The sequence below is a fragment of the Polypterus senegalus genome, chromosome 18 (genome assembly GCF_016835505.1).
Source record: "Polypterus senegalus isolate Bchr_013 chromosome 18, ASM1683550v1, whole genome shotgun sequence".
NCBI classification, from domain to species: Eukaryota; Metazoa; Chordata; class Cladistia; order Polypteriformes; family Polypteridae; genus Polypterus; species Polypterus senegalus.
Window position 1 is genome coordinate 81,780,123 of NC_053171.1, and position 16,570 is coordinate 81,796,692.

General features: G+C 38.2%; 1 pseudogene; it reads left to right on the forward strand.

Moving 5' to 3' along the window:
• The first annotated feature begins 3,088 nt into the window (after window positions 1-3,088).
• Window positions 3,089-3,293, forward strand: LOC120519184 (annotated as a pseudogene).
• The last annotated feature ends 13,277 nt before the right edge of the window (window positions 3,294-16,570 follow it).

Here is a 16,570-nt window from a genome sequence, read left to right on the forward strand (position 1 = left end):
CCTTTATGTGTTCAGATATATGTCATCATTTATATTTTAGCAAGTGTCATTTCTCAAAAAGAACAAAATCCAAAAAAACTGTCTAATTCCTACACTATTCTTTTGACTTTAGCTTTTTGAAAAAAGGTTTCCTAGGCACCTTTTGCCACAGAAAAACTTTCAACATTGCTGTGGCAGTATTTGTCATAACTCTATATAAGCTAAGGCAATAGATAAAAAAATAAGTCAACATGGGCTAAAGGCAGTTATTAGCTAATACAAATATGGGCTTAAATAAAATATAAGGTAAGACCACTGCATGATTAGAAAGGCAATTTAACCCTACTACTCAGCCTTCAAGAATTTAACACCCGTTTCAACAAACCCTACATAACCTTGGTTTTGAGGAATTAAACCTAAAAATAGTAGCAGTCAATATAATAAATTAAAAATCACAAATAGTTACACTTTAAATAATATACAGTAATGCCTTGTGATTTGCAGGGGTTTAGGGGCACAGGACTCCCATGAAAATGAAAATCCATGAATAATTTTTGAGTCCATTGATTACTGTGTATTCTAAGATGCTAAATTTTCATGCAAGAAATACAAGATAAAACAATTGCTTCACAAGAAAATCACTTGTGTTAGGCTGGCTGCTGAGACAAAGATGCGCTGAATCCACCAGACAAAATGAGTAATTCAGAAATTCTTTAACGAAATGCGACTTTATAAAATCTCTATTATAATAAAAAAATCTTCGATTGAGACGTGATTTTCTTGGAGACACTTTAACGTCCCGCGAGACAAGGAAGTGAGACAAAAGGACAGCTGCTGTACAGGCTTTTAAATGATCAACGTGCAGCGCGACATGCAGATCACGCGCCACAGCACAAGCAGCAGCAGCAAGACAGCTGATCGAGCACAGAGGGGTAAAAAAATGTATTTGTTTTATAACCATCTCTTTAAATTGTATATCTGATTAATCAAACCCAGGGGTGGGCGTGCGAAGCGAGCAGGGAGCGGAGCCCTCTAGTTAATAATAAATGTATGTGTATCTTTATGGTAGTAAATGAAAAAAGTGATTAATATTACAGATACAAAAGAAATCCAACAAAAAACTATTCACAAAATGATAAACACTCACAATGTAGTCCGGTTTTGCAGCTATAAAATAAAATCCCTTGTGAACAGCTTCCTGAAAGTTAAATAAAGTTTTGTCCTACCCTGATGCTGATGTATGTGAAGATTTGTAGAAGTTGGAGATGCTCCCAAATGAAGATATTTTTCAGCTCAGACTAATTCACATGAGCAAGCAGAAACAGAACAAAAACCAAGAGAAAACTGTAATCCAACAGGCGTAATTGTAATCCAATTGTGCAGTGAAACCTTGAAACAAAAAGACACCACTGCCATCCTGCTGGCTTATTATGGATCGCTTTTAAATCGGGCACTCTCATCTTTCACCCAGCAGCCCTTGTGGCAACCACTGAAACTGCCCAATAACGCAATACAGTAATCCCTCCTCAATCGTGGGGATTGCGTTCCAGAACCCTGCGCGATAGGTGAAAATCTGTGAAGTAGAAACCATATGTTTGTATTGTTATTTTTATATATTTTAAGCCCTTAGAAACTCTCTCACACTATTTATAAATATTCTCTGCACAGTTATACAGTAAACCCTTGTTTATCGCGGTTAATTGGCTCCAGACAGATAAATGAATTTCCACGAAGTAGGATTCTTTATTTATAAATCTTTATTTATAAATATTTTCACAGTTAGAGCATAGAAAACCTGTTTACGACTTTCTAAATATGTTTTTTAACATTATTAGAGCCCTCTAGAGATGAAATAACACCCTTTAGTCAAAAGTTTAAACTGTGCTCCATGACAAGAGAGAGATGACAGTTCTTTCTCACAATTAAAAGAATGCAAACATATCTTCCTCTTCAAAGGAGTGCACGTCAGGAGCAGAGAATGTCAGAGAAAGAGAAAAGTAGACAAAAATCAATAGGGCTGTTGGGCTTTTAAGTGAACGAAGCACTGCGATAAAGCCACCGCAATAAAGGGATCAATGTGAAGGAAGTCTTTTTAGCATTTTTTAGAGGATCGTCCATATCTTCTAAGCAAACAGCCTCTGTGCAAACAGCCCCTCTGCTCACACCCCCTCCGTGAGGCGCAGAGTAAAGCAAACACTCAAAAATCAATACAGGCTGTTAGAGCTTTGAAATGTGTGAAGCACCGCGCAGGAAGCATATCGTATATCATTGAGGAGTTTTATTTAATATGTAATACGTGCTCTGATTGGGTAGCGTCTCAGGCATCCGCCAATAGCGTCCCTTGTATGAAATCAACTGAGCAAACAAACTGAGGAAGCATGTACCATAAATTAAAAGACCCAGTGTCTGCAGAAATCCGCGAACCAGCGAAAAATCCGTGATATATATTTAGATATGCTTACATTTAAAATCCGCGATGGAGTGAAGCCGCGAAAGTCGAAGCGCGATATAGTGAGGGATCACTGTACTCCTAATACTCCTAGGGTTGCTGGGAGTTGCAGTCCATTTAACTGGCAGGGCTACAGCATTGTCTGCGGTTTTGCTCAATAGAGTGCAAAAGTCACAAAATAATTTCCATTTAATTACTGATGACACGCCCATAAATAGGCAAACCTGTGAATCATACAACTGTGATTTGTAAGGGTCAACTTCAAAATATTTAGTAAAGTTTATATTTTATGTATTTTCAAGTGCATGCTTACATTAACAGTGTAACTTCCGGGGAGGTTCTATTACAGGGGTGGGCAAAAGTGGGTTTACACTTGTTCGTATAGAAGAAGACATGCAGGCTATAATTATTACACTAGCTTTATTAACTAAATAGTTTTATTAACTTTATTCACTCAAAGGAATGTTGCAATGGCACAATGCCCTTAGGTACAATCTCATTAGTGCTCAAATTCAAAGTGCAGGCCTTCATTATTTATACATTCTTGTAGTCTTGTAGTCATTCTTGTGCCACCAACCGGGAGATGTTCCACTCACAAGAAGCGACTATCTATGAATTACCTGCCCAAAACCACCACCATTCCATCCACATCTAACCAGCATTGCATCTTAGTTTTTACTGGGATCCAGTTTTTTATGTGGTCTTATTCCTGTCAGTTTGATATCTGATGGACTTCCTCATCTGAGGTTGTCTGTTGGATATTAAGCAGATATTTGGGAATGCGGGTCCTACTGTTTGGGGTTTGCTCCACTGGGCCAAGGCCCGATCCTGGTATTGCAGAGCTTCCAGGATTGGTTTTAAATAAAGACATCCCCACTCTCCTTTAAGTAAGGAAAAGGTAGCTAAGAAGGTAGTCAGATAGGGAAACCAATGCATATGCTGGCCAATTACAGATCACTTTAGATGACTACCACTGCTGACCAATCCTATAACATTTTAAAATGGAGGTAGCCAATCATAGATCGGTGAAACCTCCAATTCTGTGCTACTATTCCCAGATATCTGTTAATATTTAGCAGACAACCTTAGACAAGGAAGTCTGTTAAATAAAAGACTGACAGGAATAAGGCTGTGTACAAAATTGCAAACCAGTAAACACCAAGATGCAATTCAGGTTAGATGTGGACTGAATGAGGTGGGGGGGTTATCTCATAGATAGTCACGTCTCACAAATGGGTCTTCTCCAGGTTGGTGGCACTCTTGGGGGAAATAAACAGCAAGCAGGCTGGAAAGGCAGCAAACATGGTTGAAAGAAGAAGAAAAAGAAAGAGGAGAAAGAAATTGGTCTTAAAAATGTACTAAAGGCAGCACCTCATTTGCATAAGCTATTCAAAATGATCTGTGATTAGGCAGCTCTGGTATTGATTTAAAGTGCTATCTGATTGGCTGGCACTGGGAGGGATCTAAAGAGATCTGTGACACACCTGCACCGGCATTCATTTACCTAACTACCTTTTCCATAGTTAATGGAGAGTGGGGGCATCTTTATTTAGAACCACTCCTGGAAGTCAGATATCAAACTGATTGAAATAAGGTTGCATTCAAAATTCTAACACAGTAAACACCAAGATGCAATGCTGGTTAGATCTGAGCAGAATGGGGGAGAGGTCACTTGTAGAAAGTCACTTATCACGAATGGGACTTCTCCGGGTTGGTGGCACTCATGGGGGAAATAAACAGGAAAAACTTAATACAAAAAGGAAACAAATAATACAAATTAATAATACAAGAATCAACTCTGCGTTTCACACGCTCAAAACTGTAAACCTACTTATACCCATCCGTGTATATCACTTTAATTAAGTAAGGTAACTTGTTGATGCATGCTAGGGTCTTTATTGAAGTGTTTTGAACTAAATTAAACATAAATGTGGCACAAAACTGCCATGATGGTTTACTATATCTATCCTGATGATGTACCAAGAAAAGTGACTTCTTCCTGAGGTTGCCACTTCCTTTAAATGTGTATGATTATAGTACAGCCTTTCCCAGACCCCAGTCAGTTACTGTATGTTCATGCCAAACAGAAACTTACAACAACTCTTTAATTTAATGAATGCTATATACTTTTATTCTATTTCTATTTATAGTTTTTAAGATGCATTTTTATTAATAATAATGGCCCACTTTCAAAATCCACATGACAACCTGAAGTCTTACATTTACTCAAATGAACATCCAATCATAATATACAGTACATAGCTAGTGAGAACTGACGACACTGAAAGCCCTAGTGACCTACGCTACATATACAGTATCAGCTTTAATGTCTTTTCTTGCATTGTACCTGAAAAATAATTTCATTCAGCTGCACATATTAGATTTTTAAGTGTGGGAGGACTGACACACATCTAGCTTCTAATATGAAAGTCTGGAAATATTTCATTGCTTGCCAGATTACAGTCATTTCTCCATTTCAGAAGATGTTAACTCTCAATTTAATTTCATCAAAATGTTGTCTACTACAGCTGATAGAATAATAACAGCATCTCACAGGAGGGGTTTGCCACAGTTAATGGTCACACATAATCTTATGAACAAGCAGCTTTCTTTCTCATGTTACCTACATTAAATCACTCTCTCTCATCTCCATTATTCAGATTTGCTAAATATGGATACATAATGAAGAACTTGATACTGTGTCTAAATTAATCTAAAAAGTGACTAATGAATTTCTGGTTGATATGATTTTATAATAGGAGTATGAATTTGTATAGCAGAATAAATGATGATGAATGCAATCATTGTCTTAAATTTAACTAAAATAATGCAGATGGATAATTTCTCTGAAAATAAATGAGGAACTTGAGGAAGATCTGCACACTTTTAATAGACACCTCACAAGAGGTCAAGCTATACCCTTAATAAATGGCAAAACCAACGCTCCTTTGTTTTAGATCTACAAAATGCCTTTATATACTTATGCAATGAACACCAATCTTAAAGTCCTTTCTGGTTTAACTATAAAGAGAAAAGTAGCAAATAATATACAGCTGTCAAGCAAATGCTTGTTGGGCAAAACAGTAGGTTTACTTATTGCCAACTTGAGCTTCTTTTTGTAAGCTGTTTTGGCTATGCAGATGAAGATCCATTAATAAGAGAAGTTTAAAGCTTCATTTTGTAATAGAAAAATGGAGAACATATTCCAAAAGGTCATTATGTCAACCTCAACAGCAGAAAGACAACGACCTGACTGCTAGAAAATCATTATGTCTCTCTTATAAGTCAATATGGATTCTTCCTCTGTGTCTGAGGAGTTACATGAAAGCAAGTGAACAAGCAACATCTACGTCACAAATCTCTCGCATTATTTGACAATGAACTCAATTTTTAAGGGCAGGCGATGTCTTCTTTACACCGTAGCAATCCACAAATGGATTATAGGATATAAACCACCTTCTAAACCCAAAGTGGAGACAAGCAATTGGAATGAAGGTCTTAACTCGCAAACCTAGCCAGCATTACATGTGTACTTCATTACAGAGTGTAAGAACAAAAACCAGAAAGCTCAGAAAGGTTTGGGGCACCAAAGTGATCCCTGTATAATTGCAAAATCTTAAATCAAAATGCAAAAAAAAAAAAAATCCGAGCAGTCTTCTTTGGATGCGAGTCAAGAATTTACGGCCTCAAGGTAGCAGAGGAGCTAGTTTTAAAAGCTGGGAAGCAGAGTAAGCGGGTTCAAGTGGCTGGAAACAAGAAGTGACGTTAGCAGTAAAGGGTCTGCCAATCACCAGGGAAAAGGAGAAGAGGTTTTAAATGACAGCGTCAGCCACTGGTTCCACAGATGCATTATGCAGTTGTATTGCTGTTGGTATAAAAGTAGTGTTTTTTTGACACACTTTTGCTGAATAATCCATTGACTGAAAGTCCCACAGTCCAAAGACATGCAGGTTAGGTGCATTGGCAATCCAAAATTGTCCCTAGTGTGTGCTTGGTGTGTGTGCGTGTGCCCTAAGGTGGGCTGGCGCCCTGCCCAGGGTTTATTTCCTGCCTTGTGCCCTGTGTTGGCTGGGATTGGCTCCAGCAGACCCCTGTCACCCTGTGTGAGAATATAGCGAGTTGGATAATGGATGGATGAAAGTCCTCCATGTTAGTGTGTCAGAGATCGGATGTGCAGCATTGTTCATAATAGTACTGTTTTGTTTTACTTTGCTCTTCTTCTACTACTATACCTCCAGAGGGTCCAGTGTGCGTCCTATAACTGAGCTTGCCCTTTTAATTAGCTTGTTGATTCTATGGACTTCTCTTGAAGTGTTAAAAAGTCACAAAAGCTGGACTTAAGATATAAATCAAAATTCACAATTCAAAGTAAGTTTTTAAATATCCAATCATTTTCTTAGCATTGTTTAAATTTATTTTTGACAACTATCAGAGGTAAAACCTAATCATTTTCTTTTGAGATTGTAACTAGTGAAAACACTGATAAATTTAATAAAATTCCAATTGGAGACCACACAAGAATATTAATAATAATAATAATAAACAAGGACTGCATTGTCATCAGGGTTTTACTAACTAGGAATGTATATATTGGCGCAAGAAAATGAGTATTTTAGTGATGTTTCACTGAAACGATAAGTGCATTTGCTATCGAACTATGCCTATTTACTTACTGCTATGTTGTCCCCTATAGAGGTGCAGATGTGCAATAAATACCAAACCACTGGGAAATCTATATATATATATATTATAAATTACTGAGGTGAAAAGAACAGCTAAAAGGTTAAGCATATGATGACTTCTTCGTGCTTTTAATGAATTCTATTCTACAGTATGTGAGGTTTCATCGGTATGGGATTTTCTTAGCATGGATCTTTCCTAAAAGAGCAAATAGCTTCAAATATAGAAGGACAGCAACAGATTATGGTTGAAGCTATCCTGTTGAAATCTGAATGTGTCAAGGAGGTGACCAAACACATCCGCACCATGATCCACGATGTAAAGAAATTACTGCCCCAAAAAAATCTTCTGCGATCAAGGTAGGAAATTTGGGAATTAAGTAAGAAATGTAAATTTCACCAAGGAAAGTCATCCAATAATGGTTTATATCATAAGAGTCCCATCCTTCAAGTTCTGAAGATCTACTCTGGGTTGTTGGTTGGTCATGATGGTTTGTTGACTCTTTCAAACTGTTTACCGAGATCATATGCTTACTTCTGTCCATGTAAGTGCAGGTTGTACTTTGTAAAGTGTTCTCTTAACAGCTGTAGCGGCACTACTGGGGAGTAAAAACTTCAACTCCCAGCAGTCCCTGCAGTGGCTCTGATTGGTCATTGGGAGTACTTGGGACAAGGAAGTGGGCACGAGATTTAAAAGGAGGCCAGTTATACAGAGAAGAAAAGATTTTTTTTGTTTCATGTCTGGAGTTACCTGTCTGTTTGCCTTCCCGTTTACTACCTGTGGAGTCTTGTTTGTGTCCTGGATTGTCTCCTGTTCGGATGTATGGACAGTCTGGTGTCTTCCTGCTAAATGAGGATTGTATTGGATTGTTTGTCGACCTTCGAAGAAAAGACTGCTCCTGATAACATCACACATCATCTCATCAGGAAATACTGGTAGGACTGTCTTTACATTCACATACAGCAAGCTGATCTCTGGACTATCTATCTCCATCATTTCATTCCATCATCTGACATTTTTTATGGACTTCACTGGGTATGTTTTTTGTTATTTGTTTGTTATTGTTGAATTTGTGTTTATTGTGTGTTGCCAGAAAGGGAGCTGGGGTGGGATCATTGTGTAGTAGATTTCCTTTATTCTTCTTTAATACATTTGTTAATTTCTGTTTTAATGCTGTTGCTTCTGTGTCTCTGTGAGGGACTGAGCTGAGGCGGGTCAAGGCTGGGTGCGTTCCTGGGATCCCCACAAAAAAAACAAAAAACAAATCATTGTCAAAGGCAGTGTGAATTTTAGCTGGGTGTTTTAGTCTGCTACACCGCAGTAATAACAAGAGATCAATATTGGGTTGACATGGTAGCAAGAACTGCAATGTCATGTTGTCATAGATATTTGTTCAATAATATTCTTTTATAGGGGAACAATTTTTGGTTCCCAAAAGACCCAACCCATATGAAGGTTCCAGAAAGATCTATCGATTTATTTAGATCAGTAACAGGCTCCATATAGTAAATAACCATGAACAGATGGTAAACGATCTGTAAAATGCCAATGGGTCATGATTTTAAAAGCACTCTTGCTGCAAACATCCAGTAACACAAGCTAAGTTCAGGTTTTCTGTCCTGCAGCCCACCATATTTTTTCCTATAGATCAGGAACCAAACTTCATATGCAAAGAACCCGTCCCAGAATGACGTGGTACTTAGTCAAGCAACTGAGCTACGAGGAATCAAACGAAATAGTAAAGAACCATAGAGTGTGTAACAGATTAGGGCTCTCTTGCTCCCTTGTACCCTCATGTCAGACACCAGGTAAAAGTCCAAAGATGAATATTTATTATAATAATAAAGTGCACAAAGCACCACCACTCCACTATACTCAATAACAATAACCAATAAATAAATCCTCCAATCTCCCAGACGCTTAGCCATCCTGCCTCCCAACTCAGCTTCTCTGTCTGGGATCTCCCACAGTCCTTTATAATCCTCGACCGGGAAGTGTTTGTCCCTCAGTTCATGTGATTTTCTATCACTTCCGGGTCAGGTAAAAACTTCTCTTTTTCTTCAGCCCGAAAGTATATCATTTCTTCCGTTTCCGTGATTGTAAATTACTTCCGGGCTATAAGGAAAGTATAAGTCCCTGGGCCTCCCTGCAGCGTCCTCCGGTGGCCCCCATGGTATCCAGCAGGGTTGTGATGAAAAACTCCAAGTTCCATGATGCCCTGCTGGAATTCGGGGCCCTTCCATGTTGCAGGGATGGCTCCATCTGGCGGTTTGGGGGTGTTGGCCGGGATACACGGCCGGCAATCCCTCACAAGTGCTATTAAAGAACCAGTGCAGATGGCGTACGCACTGAACATTTTTTAATGTTCTTGATATAGAGAACCACAGTGTCAATTTGGTAAGCCATTTATGCCACATGTTTAGTTTCATTTGGACAAAGATGATAACCAGAACTCACTTTTGTTAAACATCCTATCACTTAATTCTTAATTAAGAATACATCTCTTTGACCACTGCTTTCATGTTTATTTGAATATTGTTTTTAGGTTTTCTTCAATTGTAGATAATCTGATATACTTTTAAATCAAAACAGGTATTCTTCCTGTGAAAATGAAGGTACTTTTTATATGACCAGTCAGGGAAATTGTTGTTCCTGGTGCAGCATCTGTTGTTAAAAGTAATTGTATTTCTCCACTATACTTGTACAGATTGATTGTCCTCCCAACCCCAACCATGTATTCTTCACTGAATTTAATGAAATCCTTTAAGTCCCATTTCTTCTGCTATGATCTTGTGTGGTTGACAATCCAAGCTGTAGCAAGGCAGTGAAATTTTTTTGGCATTCTTCAGTGTTTCAACCTCTGACAGCAGGTTACATTTTCTACATACACATTCTGGACTTGGCCTGCACTGCGGGTATTGATATACAGTGGAGAATCCTGTGGGCATTGAGTTGAACATTTCTGATCATAGACTGCACAGCCTGCTTAAAGATGAGTGATACTTTAATGAGGATTAGATTTAAGCATGAATTAGGCTGGAATTATTTTTACACATCGCTATACATTTTTTGTATCTGTAATATACATATACTGTACTTAAATCACTTTTTGTTTTTAAAATTCCCTTTCCCAATGTGTAAGGCCATTTCAGACTTTGCAGTGTGAAGAATATGGTATGAATTGAAAAAATAAATTCTAATGTTTCAAATAAAAGATTTATAAAAGGGCTGTCAATTGTAGAGTCTGATGAGTAGAACCTGCTGGTTTTTGCAGTGAGGATTCTCTTTTAACTATGCTGCCTGTTCACAGAAATAAGCATTATCAGCACTGAATATGGTCCGTCTTCCCACAGCATTAATTTTACTTAAAAATTCAGCTTTATGAATTTGGTAAAACATATATCAACGGTTAATTATGAACCTAAACTCAAATTCTCCAAATGAGAATTAAGAGCAAACCCCACAATTGCCATTTTACTGTAATGACAGTTCACATACATGCCTACAAGATTTGGGTACCTTACGATGACTTATCTTGTTAAATTTTAGGTGGAAAAACGTAATCCATTTTTAACACTAGAAAATGCAAAAAAAAAAAAAAAATCCCACATATCTGTATTTCATTCAGTCAGTGACTGACTTGGTAGTCAGTTGAATTTTTATCGTAAAAGACACAATAGAAAAATGATATGCAAACGATATCAAAATCTGGCTATAAAATGTATGCTCAGGTTATTTATATTGATTAAAAATTGTTATCCCAGATCTGAACCTGTGGAAAGGTATACATTTGACACACAAGCAGTCTGTCACTGCTGCCATAACTGAAACTGAAACATTAAAGTTATGAAATATTAGTTTAAAATGATCTTTTAATGGTATTAATAGTAAATGTGCCCTTTGAACTTTTTTCCCTAATTTTTCCAATACGATTTCTAGTCATACATATTTGTTCATTACTGACAGCAAAGATAGCAAAATCAGATGCAACAGGTGATCCAAAAACCTTTTCTAACATGTTTTGTTTCTTCACAGCACCAATGGCAGCAAAATGAGAAACATAACAAAAAACAAATGGCAAAAAACCTGGAAGTAAACAATGTAGGTGTTCTGAAGTAAACTTTGAATCCATTACTCAGGCTACAAAGTCAGTGTTTTTCCATTTAAAAACACAAGTGTGTCCTTTTCTGACACTGCTGGAAGCTTGGAGATTGACACACTTTTTGTGCTTTGCCGACATGATCATCATAATGCAGTTTTAAGAGGATTGCCTAAGAAAGAAATAAACAGGCAGCAACTTATTCAAAATCCTAGAGTTCTAACTGAAAAGTAAGTGAATACAAAACACCTGTTCTGTTCACATGTCACTAATATATATATATGTAACCCCCTTGCACCACCAATCCTTCATCGGTAGGCAAAGGCCTGAGGTCTTTATAATGGTGTCGCCACCTATATTGTTGGCAGGTTCACTATAGTCCACTTTAAACTCGGTAATGCCCAATCCAAGCACTGTTACTCAGATATGTTATAAAACCAAACTCTTTACTTAATTTGAACATAAACAGCTTTCCCAAAACTTAAAGTATTTACAAATATATATATACATACATACAATACATAATAAAGTATTTACAAATATATATATATACATACATACAATACATAAAACAAACGCTAAATTATTTACATCTATACAATACATATGTTATGTGTCTGAAACTACTGGTGAGCTCACCCAGGACTTATTCACGCAGTCAGTAAATGTTACTCGCTCCGTTGGGGGCCCCAGCCGTAGCTCGGGTGCGTAGTGGCCACACAAACAAAACAAAAACTGGCCCCTTCACTTGAACGTTTATTCAAGCAGCTTTACACAAACAAAATAAAATAAAGACCGACCTTGTTTGATATCTTCCTCATTATACTCTGGTACCTCCTTTATGCTTCCGTCTCCCTCTTTCTCAAACACCCTCTTTACTCACTGATCGCCATTTCTGCATTTTCGTCCGGCCTGCCGGTTTTCCCTTTGATGTTTTAGCCGTGTGCTTACGTTAGTTCCTCTATCTGTCTTTCCGTCTTTCTTCGGCGTTTTGCCTGAAACAGCGCCTCTCTTTTCTCTTTCTTTCTGGTTTCAGCGTTTTGCCTCAACAGCGCCCCTCTTTTCTCTTCTTTACGTCTTGTTTCGGGGGCTGCCTCAACTGCGACTCTTTCTGGCAGCGAACTCTTTTCTTTCTTGTTTCGGCGTGCTGCCTCAACAGTCTCTCTTCTTTCATGCCCTTCTTCTCCTCTCCTTTTTCTCGCCAATCCGGCGACCCATATATATACTCAACTTTACCCAACCCCCACAACTTGTATCCCAATTCTTTCAATAAACTTTATTAACAAGAAAAAATATTATGTATTGGAGTCAAAATTACGAAATTCTATAAATATGTAAAAGAAAAATTAATTATTATTTAACAGAGTAAAAATCATGAAATGACAATAAAATATTTACTCTCTTACCGATTGGAGAATTCCTGTTAAACTGAGGTCTACTATGCTCGATGAGTATTTATAAGAGTCTAAATAAATGATCCATTCCTTTTAACTCACATTCTTATAGATTAAGCAACTTTTTAAAAAAAAATTACTCATTTAAATAACAGGAAAAATCATGTGAAAACTAAAGTGGTATGCAATGGGTCATTGTAACTCAACATTCAGCTAACTAAATAACCTAAATACAAACATTGGTGTTATGAATAGATAATTTTTTTAATAGTTTGTTCCTGTGAAAGTTTACTCAATCAAAAATAAAAACCACGACTTTCTTGATATTAAAAACCACAACTTTCTTGATATTTTAGTTTATAATTTAAAAACGGAATAAGAATCTGAAAATCTAACAACATTCCTGCCTTGCACCCTGTGTTGGCTGGGATTGGCTCCAGCAGACCCCCATGACCCTGTAGTTAGGATATAGTGGGTTGGATAATGGATGGAATCTAACAACATTACACGAAAGTTTGATAAATTCTGAAAAGAATGACACCAAACGTATATATGTAGGTTTTAAATATTCGTGGTCCAAGCGCAAATTTCTTATAGTGTTTTAGACCCGTTTGTATGTCTGTCCGCTTTTCATGAGAGAACTATTTATTGGATTTAGATCGGAGTTTATTCTATAATTTGCTTGAACATTCCATTGATTTTGTGACTTTCTCATCGTGCTAAGTATCATAGTTCACTTGTGGTACCGATTTATTAGCGCAAATCTGAGAGAGACTCATCGGGCTGCGGGGCGGGGCCCTACTCACTCACATGTCCACCGCGGGGCATAACCTTAACTCTTCTTCGTTAGTGAATGAGAGAACTACTTAATGGATTTAGATCTTTTTCTCTATAATTTGCTTGAACATTCCGGTTGATTTTGCAACTTCTCTCATTGCACTAAGAATCATAGTTCGCTTGCAGAAGCTATATATTCGTGCTAAGGCTGCGGACCCGGGGAAGAGACAGGAGTAGAGAGCTCTCCTCACTGTCCTGTTTCACTAATGAGCAGGCAAAGCCTCGGGAGGGGAAGTATAGATATATATATATATTTTGTGTGTATATATATATATATATTGTGGACTTGAACCCGGACACACACTGACGGACATCGTTGGCTCCACCACACACTGTTTATTTACAATATTTACAATAAGTCACGTGCACCACAAACCCCAGTGCCTCCAGCACCGTTTCCCCAATGTCCAGGCCTCACAGTCTCAATGCCTCTCTCCTGGCCGCCTCCAGTCCTCTCTCCAGCTCCGTCTCTCTTCCACCCGACTTCCGCTCTCGACTGAAGGGAGGCGGCCCCTTAAATAGGAACCCAGATGGGCTCCAGCTGCTTCCCGGCACTCCTCCGTAAACACACCCCAGTGTGGTGGAAGTGCAGGCTGCGCACCCGGAAGCCATCCGGGTGTCCCCTGTCGTCTTACCCCCAGCACTTCCTGGTGTGGCGGAAGTGCTGGGCTCCAGGGATATTCAGGCACCGGTGTTCTGCCTGGCGGTGGCCACGGGTCCCTACAGGGCTTGGCTTCCAAGCCCTTTACCCGAGGCCCCCAACGTAACCAGGGCGGACGCCCCCTCGCGATCTGGAGGAGGCAGCCACATATATATATATATATATATATATATATATATATATATATATATAGTGTTTGTTAATGTATCTGTGAGCTTTTCCAAGAGAGGAACTATCCCACAGCTGCCACATACCCAGGTCAATGAATTTAAAAAACAGAGAAGCAGGTCTCATAAGTGCTTGATCATCTCACTCTCACGCACGCACACATACACACACACACAAGCACACACACATTCTGCATAACTTCTCAGGATGCCGTTGCCCCTTTTGACAACATCTCTATCTCCATTTCCCATGTCTGCATGGACCCACCACAATTTGCATGCCAAAAATGCCACTGATAATGTACAAAATCTTTTCATGCTGCATTTCAATTCAGCTCAATTCAATATTTTTTCTTACAAAGCATACTTACAGTTATATGCCCATTTGTACATACAACACATTTAAAATACAATACAAAATGATATGAAGATAAATATCATGAAATATTTTTGTTGTTTTAGGGTCCTCTATTCTCTCCTTTATACTTTTTATTATGTATTCCTTAGGAAAATGTCTCAAATCCCATATTTGTACCAAACTGTCAGGTAATTCCCTGTTTCTTCTATATCTGTAGAGTAAAACCGTCCTGCTCCACTGACAGACTGAGAAGATCGTTCCTCCCCCACACTATGCGTTTTGGGTAAACATTAACACTATACAAGATTATAGACTATTATACCTGCCTTGCACTTTCCACCTTGCATTTTTTAACTTGCATTGTGTTTTTATCACTCTTTAATTTAATATTGTTTTTTATCAGTATGCTGCTGCTGGAGTATGAATTTCCCCTCGGGGATTAATAAAGTATCTATCTATCTACCTATCTAAAATGATTGAAACAAAAATGTCATTACAGCCTAATACGCAATTCATCTTGTGTCCATGTGGTTCCTATAAGGTGGCTTTCTCTTTGGTCCATCTTAGTCTTCACTCCGGCATGGTGGCCTTTGAAAGGAATAGAACGTTTTTTGGCAATTGTGGGAAAAACACTTAACCTTCATTCAGCAACGGTGCCTTAACAAAAATTCACAGCAAAACAGTCAACATAATAGTTGTCTCCGTTACAGCAGCTCCAAATCTTGAGTTTAAAAGAACTCATAGATGTCTCCCTTGAGAGGACTTGACTGGAGATAATGAAGCGCAGCAGAGGCATGGGGTGGGTCAGAGGCAGTCTGCACAGGACAACAGGTAAGTGAAGTGGCTGTTACAGACTTGCAATAATGCGCAATGAGTGCTTTACACAGTAAAACAAGTACTAAACTGACAGCTGCCATCCTGAGAGTGTCTTTCTTTAGCATTGAAACACTGTCTAAAGGAGTGTTTGACAATCTGAGGGTATGTTTCTTTAGCATTGGTACACTGTCTAACAGAATGTTTTCCCTGTAATTGATGTGGCTGAAGCTGTGCCACGGTCAAACTGACAAATGAAAATTTTTGCATTTATCAACAGGTTGGAAAATGTATGCAGGGTGTAACATTCAGGTGTGTTCGCAACTAAATTAAATGATTTGAAAGTGGTAGCATTTCACATTTTTTAATTTCTTCATCCAAAAATCAGTTATCACATTTGTTTATTAAATATTTTTTTAGCAATAGGTCATATTAAAACATAACAGAGATAACAGAATGTGATTGCAGTTGTTGGTAGACTCCATTTAATAAGTGCTTTTTTAACAGCACTCTACAATGGAGTTAAAAACGGAGCACAAATATGCTTATGGTAGCTTGATTGCTTTTATAGACAAAATATTCCAATTCAAGGGAAGTAAAAATGCATCGACCAATGCATGTTAGTGGTGGAGGGGCTGTAACTAACTGGAAGGGAGAACATCTAGGCACTTACCCTGTGGTCTGTATGTGGAGCCCAGTTCAGTGATGGAGACACTGTGCTGCAAATATAGCACCGTCCTTTGGATGAGATGTAAAACCGAGGTCCTGACTTGTAAAGAGTAGGGTGTACCCTGATGTCCTGGCCATTTTGCCCACCACAGATTAGTCATTCTACTCCCTAATCATCCCCTGTCTCTAACTGGCTATCTCTCACCCATTCACCACCCTACAGCCAATGTGTGGTGCGCATCCTGGTGCAAAATGGCTGCTGTCGCATTATCCAGGTGGGATGCTGTACATTAGTGGTGGTTGAAGTGGCTTCCCATTCACTTTGAGTAGTGAGAAAAGCTCTATATAAATTTAAAGAATTATTATTTGTTATTATTATTATAACATTTTTGATACCCATTTGAATTGTATCCTATAATTAACAAATGAAAAATAATTATTAATAGAAAAAGACCAAGACTACT